The following is an 8,930-nucleotide window of genomic DNA, read 5'->3' on the forward strand; positions in this document are numbered from 1 at the left end:
AGTGTGCTGTGAACCAAACACAATGGATTTAACAGCTTGTCTTCAGGTTCAAATAAATAAATAAATATACTGAAACACTTACAAGTCCCACTGCCGAAGTCTACTGAGACAGAATACAAGTATTATTATTGTTACTATACAGTTATTAATGCTTGGATGTTTATAACGTTCTGGGCGCCAACACTCATGTTTTTAAACTTGGGTTTCACAAGAGAGCAGGTAGAAAGCACTTTTCAAGGTTCTCTGTCTGGGTTACTGAGAAGTAGTGATGGCCAAATGAAGCCTCATGAGCCACTTTATTTTCTGATCCCACTAGATGGCGCTCTTGGTTTAAAGATAAAGGCTGAAGCACTTGCAATGAAGTGTGCTTTCAAACCTTTGTTGAACAGACATCGCCATCTGGTGGCTTCAGAAAATAAAGACAGTGGTTCATGAGGCTTCATTCGGCCATCACTACTGAGAAGGATGCTAAATACATTTTTAAGTGTTTTAATGTATTTCCCTGTCTGTAAGCCACGCGATACCTTAAAGAATAGGTTCTCAGTTTTCCACCGAACACTTACATGCACATCATACTGACATTTCTGTCTTAACATTTCTTTGGATTATTTTACAATGTATTAAGAATTACAAATTCTGTCATAATTATTTGAACAAAAAGGATGGAAATGTCATGTTTTATTTTATTAATTATTTTATTACCCCCTTTCTGTCCCTTTAAACTCTCTTTATTCTGTATTCATTGCTCAAGGTTGCTTTCCCTTCATCTTGGATTGGTGTTATCTTGAATCGATTACTACCTCAGGTTTTTTTTTTCTTTTCTGAAGCCTGTGTTCACTTATTTGGTCCATTGCATAAGCATGACGCAGCCCTGAGTGAGCTTGCCAAAGTTAAAAAATATATGCTTGGTCATATTTTTATGGGCTATATGTGTGATCAATACTAGAAACACTGCATTGAAATTAAAAGAAAATTGTACAATTGGAGGCATTCCTACGAGCTGATAAGAGAACATGCAAACATGTTTCCACAAATAGCGTTTGAGTTAACCCCTTCAGATCCCTCGTCTACTCCAATGGACATAGCTTTTCTAGGAGGTCCATAATTACTGTCATCCGACTCCACCCAAGTGCACAGACTTATTTTATTGGATGACCATCAGCCAATCACAGAGTCCCACAACATCAGTGGACTGTGGTACAGCCACGCCCCCCCCCCCCCCCCCCCACCCTTTCTTTTTTTTTAACAGACATGGCCGAGCATGAGGCAAAAAGGGAGCGCAAGGTACATTTTAGTCCATTTCTGATACTGTTAAAGTACATGAATTGTGTTTAAACTGTGTTTGACGTGAGCACAAGACGTTATTTTACTTATAAGTGTCAAAATGTCATATAACCCTAACCCTAACCCTAACCCTAGGGAAAGTCCAGTTCAGATTTGATTTTCTAAGGAAACAATCAGCTTACAATGCATCGTAGTTTTCATCTCATATATCAATCACATTTGAATATTATTGAGGGGTGTGTCACCACTTAATATATATTACAATTACTGCCTTGAAATAATGACAATGCAATGAAATTTAAGTGTGCATAATCTTTTCTTTGTCTCATCCGAAATAAATCAGCTTTTTCTTTGGAGATGGCCAAATTCTGGTCTGTTTCTCTTAAAGCCCCAACTAAAGCATAAATAAAGAGCAAAAGACTAAATCAGCAGATAAAATGCAGAGTTGAGACCTAATTTGATCACTGAGACACATTTCTGAAATTGTGCCAGCTCATTTATAAGCCAGTCAAGTACTTTGGGTATCCTAGTGTTATCCCAAGAGTTAATTATTTCAGACAAATACAGATTACTGCTGTGAGAACTAAAAACAATGAGCATTTGTAGGATCAAGCTGAATTTACAAAGTATGAGAGAATGGTCAAAAGCTCTCAGTGCTGTTATTTTGAGCTTGGTGGTGTCTAGGAGAAACAGGTCGGACAAAGAAGAGATCGTATTTTGAATTTTCCTTTCCTCTGGGTGGCCTGGTCATGCTGTTGTATTGAATATCAGCACGGCTTTGATAATCTTCAACACATGGCCTGCAGCCTCATGCCTACGACTGGATCACAGCTGCGCTGATATTCAGCAGTCTTGAGTGTGAGAGTGCTTAAACACAAAGCAGATTTAAGATCTTTTTCAAAGATATCAGTCCAGACGCAATGAGCTCATTTTTATCGCAAATTTAAAAAAAAACTGTTCAGCAAGTTAAAACATTCCTCAGTCACAACAAACGTCAAGTTAGTATCCAAAAATATTTTAAGATGCAAACAGTTTCCTTAGATAAATTACATTTTACATGCAGTGGAGTTGAAGAGGAGTCCATGAAGTGGAGTTTAAGAGCTAAATATACTGTCCATCTCTGTATACACACAAACATTAAATCTCAAAGTCTGAACTTACATCTTCCGATTCGTGCTCTCCTCGGCTTCACTCTGCTCCGATGTCTCTCCCCTCTGTGCTGATGAGGACTGCTCACAGTGCTATATTAATCCTGTTCATTCGCTCTCATGGCACACTGATGTCAACATTTGAATAACAAAACAATGTCAGATCTTTATCATACCCAGTACACCTTCCACTGTTGACAAGAGTACACTGTCATCCCTTAGGATAATTTTAATATTATGGAAATCAAACACATCATAATAAGAAACATCCAGTGTTGAAGATTCAGGTGGATTTAGTGGCGTCTTTCAGAGTGCAACCAGTGGCTTCTACTGGTTAGGATTCCTCCAGTGTTCATTGTTCAGGAGGTTTTTAGTGTGAGTCGAATTATCCGCAGAGGTCTCTTCCTCTCCAAAACAAACAGACCCGGTGACCTAAACCAGTAAAAAGACTGAATAAAGCTGTTTCACGTCACAAATCAGTGTTATTCTGACAGTGTTTGGCATGTTGGAGGTGGGCCGCTAGCCCAGCACCTGCTAATGTGTGCTCACCTTTATTCTCGAATAACTTAAGATCCAGACGTTCAGGAGTTTTTTACCGATAGCTGAATCATTCTCTTCCTCTCCAAAACAGGTGGACCTGGTGACCGACAAGAGGTATTCTTCTGCTTTGTTTAGTGTAAAAAAACATTAAATAAAGCAGTCTCAAGTTAAAAAAAATCTGCCTTTTTCCGACACTCTCATAGCAGAGGGGCTGCAACTATGTTGGCCGACGCCAAAATGCGAAAACGCTAGGGCTGGGTATTAAAGTTTGATACTATTTTGGCACCAGTCGAACTGCCTTAATACCATCGAGTATCAAAAAACGTCATGTTGTTCAGTAGGCTACCGAATTTCAAAACCTAAGGGGTCAATCTCATCAATGTCAGTCAGCCAGTAAGCATGTAGTATGCATGATGTGCCAATATCTACAAGTGCTAGTGATTGGCTGTGTCAAGGTATCCAGGAAAAAGACTAGGTTATAGCAAACGTTACGCCAACGTGTATGCATAGTATTTTTAGAGGCTATCGTGTAACTACGTTAAGTGTAAAAGATGTTGAAAAGATCGAAAGTGTGGCTACATTTCACCAACAGCGCGCAATGCAGTAATTGCGAGTCAGTAATTGCTGCGAAGACCGGCAATATGATAAATCTCATGAAGCACTTGACAGTGCACAGATTAAACTTAAGAGCAGGAAGTTGCTCCGTGTACGACTGCAAGAAGAAGACTGGGCTGGAGCAATCCTCCTCTCAGCGTCTTCCTGCCACAGCAACATGTTCTCACGCCGACCTCGTCACATATTGACGTTTTGGTCATGGACTTTCCACGTCCACATACGATGTACAAGGTACCCTGGGTGTGTTGGTTGTTGACGTTCTGGGACACCGTGTCAAGTTCTCTTCTTTCAAGATACACTCTATTTTAATGTTTACATACAGTCTCTTTCAAAATAAACTCACTACGTCAATACACTGCGAATTGACGTTTTTTTTTTCCTTCAATAACAAACACACATGGTTGGGTTTAGGCAACAAAAAGAAGTGGTTAGGTTTAGGAAAAAAGAAAAGGGTTTGGCTTTAGAATCTTACAGGACACCAACACCGCTCTCTTGGGTGAAAGTCGGTGTTTGTTGGACGCATCCACCACCCCCATCCCACACGGACTTTCGCCGCCTTAACTTTCGTCCTTGTCCTGCCGCGTTAACCCCTGACGTTAAACTGTAATGGCAACTTGCAGTGTATCATGCCAACATTAAAGTAACACTTACCTTTCTGGAAATTTTACACTTTTCTTTGTTTAGGTTAAAATGCTATCAATACGCTGATGGCACACTAAAATGTAAGTGAATTCCACCAGAGATAAAATCTTATAATTATATCATTCTCATATGGTTTTAAGAAAACTCCGACCAATCATTGCATTCGGACCTAATGCAATGATTGGTCGGAGTTTTTTCCTGTCTTGTCTGTCTTCCCCACGTCGAGGCCTCCGACTGATGTAACCACTCGCGTAACATCTCCCCCAAGTTTCTAACAGACATTAGAAACCACTGCAGAGATCTAACGGTACAACTGAGAGAGCTCAGGATGTGTAGCAAGCTTAGCCTGCTAATCCAAGCTAGCCCTGAGATGACCTTGGTTTTGTCTGGAGCTGTCCTGGCGCAGAGACGCCGGCAGCGCTGCAACAGGACGCTGGAGCGCAGGGGGTTTAGCTCTAGGCTCAGAGCTAACCTAGGCTAAGAGCTAACCCCATCAAACCAGCTGTTCCCAGCAGCCTTCTGGCGAATGTCCGCTCGCTGGTCACGAAAATGGATTACATCCGACTGTGGAGATCCACTCACCTAGGAGTGAGGGACTGCTGCGTCCTTGTGTTCACTGAGACATGGATGAATGGTAACATATCACACTCTGGCGTTGAGCTAACGGGGCTAACACTACATAGAGCAGACAGGGAGTCAGCATCATCTGGTAAGCTCCGTGGTGTATACACAAACAATTCATGGTGCTGTGATGTGATGGTGTGATGTGAAGAGGAGTTCCCAGTTCTGCTCTCAGGATGTGGAGTTTTTGACTGTGAAATGTCGACCTTTTTCATCTTACTTATGTTCTTTCTGATATGTTGCACAAATTGTTTTTAAATGTTTTGTTTCTTTTTGCTTGGGGTATGCGAAATGTCATTTCGTTTTTATGCTGCTCATAAAAATGACAAATGAAGACGTTCAGTTCAGTTCATAACATTATATATGACAACACAGCATCCAGTCGCTAATGGCTAACGTTAGCCTACTGTAGCGTAGCCTCTGAAACATCAACGTTATCTTCCTTGTGCGTTTCCACTTACTAATAACGTTAACGTTAACGTTAGCACTGTACCCTTTACCCTAAAACTCATCAGTCATCACTGACTCCGGTTTAGTTTTAAAACTCCAGGGTTGCATTTGACCGTCTTCGTTGTAACGTTACACTTGCTCTCCACTTCGGTGTATCTAATGTTTCCCTGCCAACGCCTACGTCTATCATAGACGTAATGAGGACGTAATGGAGGAGGGGGGATGGGACTTTGGAGGGAGGCGGGAGTTGTGGGTGTTCAAATTTTTTTTAAGTGCTTTATGAAATGCAAGAAAGGTAAGAGTTGCTTGAAAGGACGCTTATTTTTTTGTTGGTTTCTGATGCTGCAAGTCACTGCTCAAGCACTGGATTTCGACGACTCTGTACAGTGAGACCGGGTTCGCCACAGGGCCTCCTGCGTCAATGCAAATGGCCCTATCTAGAGCCAGTGTTTAGTGTGTCTGTTCTGGGCTACTTTAACAACACAGTGGTGCAACATCTCCATGAACAAACACCTGCACCCTATATAGATAAAAATGGCTCATTCTCACAATGACTCTTATTTTCAGCTGACTATACTAAAGAAAACATACTTATATTCTATTTCTGCCATTATATCCCCCTATATCATACACACTGGACCTTTAAGCAGGTAAAATGTACATTATCCAAAATACAGCCTGTACAAATGGTGCAGATTAATGAAGTTTAAAAGAAAATCGAGACACTTAAAGGGTAAATATTGATTTTCCTTCATGTGACTCAATGGCTCAAAGATAATCGTACACTATTAATTAGGACTACTGTCATTTCAGCAATGATTTGCCCTTATTTATTTAATTTTATAAGGATTCAAATTTCAGACACAGCTGAGACATCTCATGACCAACATTAAAAAGAACTAACTCTTAGGCTATATGAACAGTCACGACATTTCGCAGTGAAACAGTCATGCAACTATAAAACAGAACAAAACCATGTATTGGTTGTATTAGTTAACTACTATCAAAGCAAAATTCCTGCATGTTTAGGCTTTGCACCCAGCAGGAACAATTATCAAGTGCAATGTCACATGTAAAAATGGCTCAGTAACTACATTGCTAACGTTACATTAAAGTACAAGTTATCATTAAACTTCTGTGTTACATTTCTCCAAGTCATTTTTGCAGTAAATGCTGAACATTATCTTCTTTTTAAAATGATTACACATACAGGGAATATTGAATGAAACTAATATTTCGAAGAGATAAACTAGGTCTATGTCCGAAATCACTCCCTCACACACCCATTCACTACTTCCTGGATAGTAGACACACAAGATTTGGGGCACTTTTTTCTATTATCACTGATAATGATGTGATTTGTTGCACAACTGTTCATTTATACATCTATAAAATGTGAGTTGTTGCATTGTAGGACTGTTAGAAGAAAGCAGTGCATGTTATGGATACTAAACGTTTTATTGTGTGAACTTTTGAGAGCAGTGTATAGCATAAATGGCATACTCATAACTAGGACACTCAAACAACATGACTGACATTTATTACTAATTAACCTATATTATTTAGTAATTATATTTATAAGCATCTCAGTTCTATTAAATAACAATAACTGTACAAAAACAATCACATTTTGAGATGTTTGTTTCACAAAATAAAGAGGATCAAGACAAGACCCCTGTGGGACACCTACACTAACCTTAAAAGGAGAAGTCCTGTATTTTGCACTTTGAGCCCCATTTCTGGGTTGTTTATGATGAAATAGAGTGGTTAAGACCAAAATTTTGACGACTGCTCCTTTTCAGAGAATTTGGCTTTCCCCTGCCTGGCTTAATAATGCTGTCTATGGCCATGTGTAAATCTGTCCGAAAACCACCCTAAACGATCGTTTTCAAAACCATTAAACTCACCGAGTGTGTTTGTTGATCGTAGCAAACTGTGGTTTCCATCCGTGTTTTCGCTATTCATCTCGATTGTGGAACTATTTTTTCAGCTGCCTCACACCCTTGTGTAAACTTCCGCTTGATAGTTCGTTTGACCCTGAAGCGTTATACACTCCAGCCCACTTGATGGTGATAATGCTCCTTTACGTGGGTGTCACCAACCGGCAGGAAACCATTGCAATGTAATGGGACACAGAGAAGAAGCAGAAGAAGAAGGCTGGCGTTGTGTTCAGAGGCATCATACTGCGAAGGTTGTTTACACGCGAGTAATGCATTGTGCAGTTGTTTAAACTTATTAAAAAACGTTTTCTTTTGTTCTCGTTCTTCCTCCAGGAGCGCACACAGCACTGTTGAGCCGGCACTTTCACTGAGCTAAAAGACTACAATGACTACAACCTTGTCGTAAACAACCCCCTTTCCATTTCCGGAGGCAGATTACTACCAACGGACAATGAGGCTTCCTATAGAAAACCAATGGGGTAAACAAAATGTCAAATAAATCATCACGGAAACCATAGTTTTTATGTCAGAACATCAACGAACACCACTGACCACTCGGTGAGTTTCATGGCTTTGAAAACAAACGTTTAGGGTGGTTTTAGGACAGGTTCACACATGGCTACATGGCAGGGGAAAGCCAGGCAGGGGAAAGCCAAATTCTCAGAAAAGGAGCAATCGTCAAAATTTTGGTCTTAACCACTCTATTTCATCATAAACAACCCAAAAATAGGGCTCAAAGTGCAAAATACCAGACTTCTCCTTTAGGAGCACTTGCTTTGTAACTATTAGAATTACTGCCAGACTTCTCCCAGAAACAGATCAACCTGTTCTCATTCCCAGGTCATCAGATATCAATGCCTTGGCATCCTCATAATGATGCACAGGGCACCTTTAAGGATCTCTATGTGACACACAGCTGAAACACATTAGCCACTTTATACTCCCTGTTCAAGGTGGGAATATTGTGCTGGTACGCCGCCTTGCCATTCTGTAAAAAAGGTACAATCATGGAAAGGGGAGACCAAGTTAAGCCTTTAAGCTGACAGTGGAGGTAGTAACAGCACTGAAGTGATGTCTGTGTGAAAGGGACAGCCGACAGGACGGGACCATGGGCAGGACGAGTGTGATGTTTTGACAATGTGTTATGTCTGCGACCAACCACTGGGAGTTTTAAAAAGCAACCAGCAGCAGTTGGCAGCTAACTCAAAGAATAACAGCAGCCGAAAATGTCTGCAAAGTGGGAAAACAATGATGCCCAGGAGCTTCTTAAGCGGGATTTATACTTCTGTGTCGAATCAACACTGTGCCTATGGCGTAGGCTCTGTTGATGTAGAGCCTACGCCGTACCCTACGCCATAGCCTCATATGCACCTCCCGAGAAATGTAACTACACGTCGCGGTGACGCAGACCTCCTGTCTATTTTTGTAAGCTGAAACCATTTCCCTCAGTGGAAACAAAGCTTTTATTTACTTTAATTTCACAAATAAGAAACAATAAATTTGGTGCCGATATCAAACGCCATAGGGCATGACAAAGAGTTGGTATTTGACAACCTGCGGATGAGAATGGGCTGGAAAGATAGTGATTAAATCCGTTAAATGAACTATTCATTTAGTTCTGACAAGGAGAGAATTTCTGGGAAAATATCACATGTATACACACAATTTAGTAAATTGGGAGTAGTTGCAG

The sequence above is a fragment of the Epinephelus moara genome, chromosome 17 (genome assembly GCF_006386435.1).
Source record: "Epinephelus moara isolate mb chromosome 17, YSFRI_EMoa_1.0, whole genome shotgun sequence".
Lineage (NCBI taxonomy): Eukaryota > Metazoa > Chordata > Actinopteri > Perciformes > Serranidae > Epinephelus > Epinephelus moara.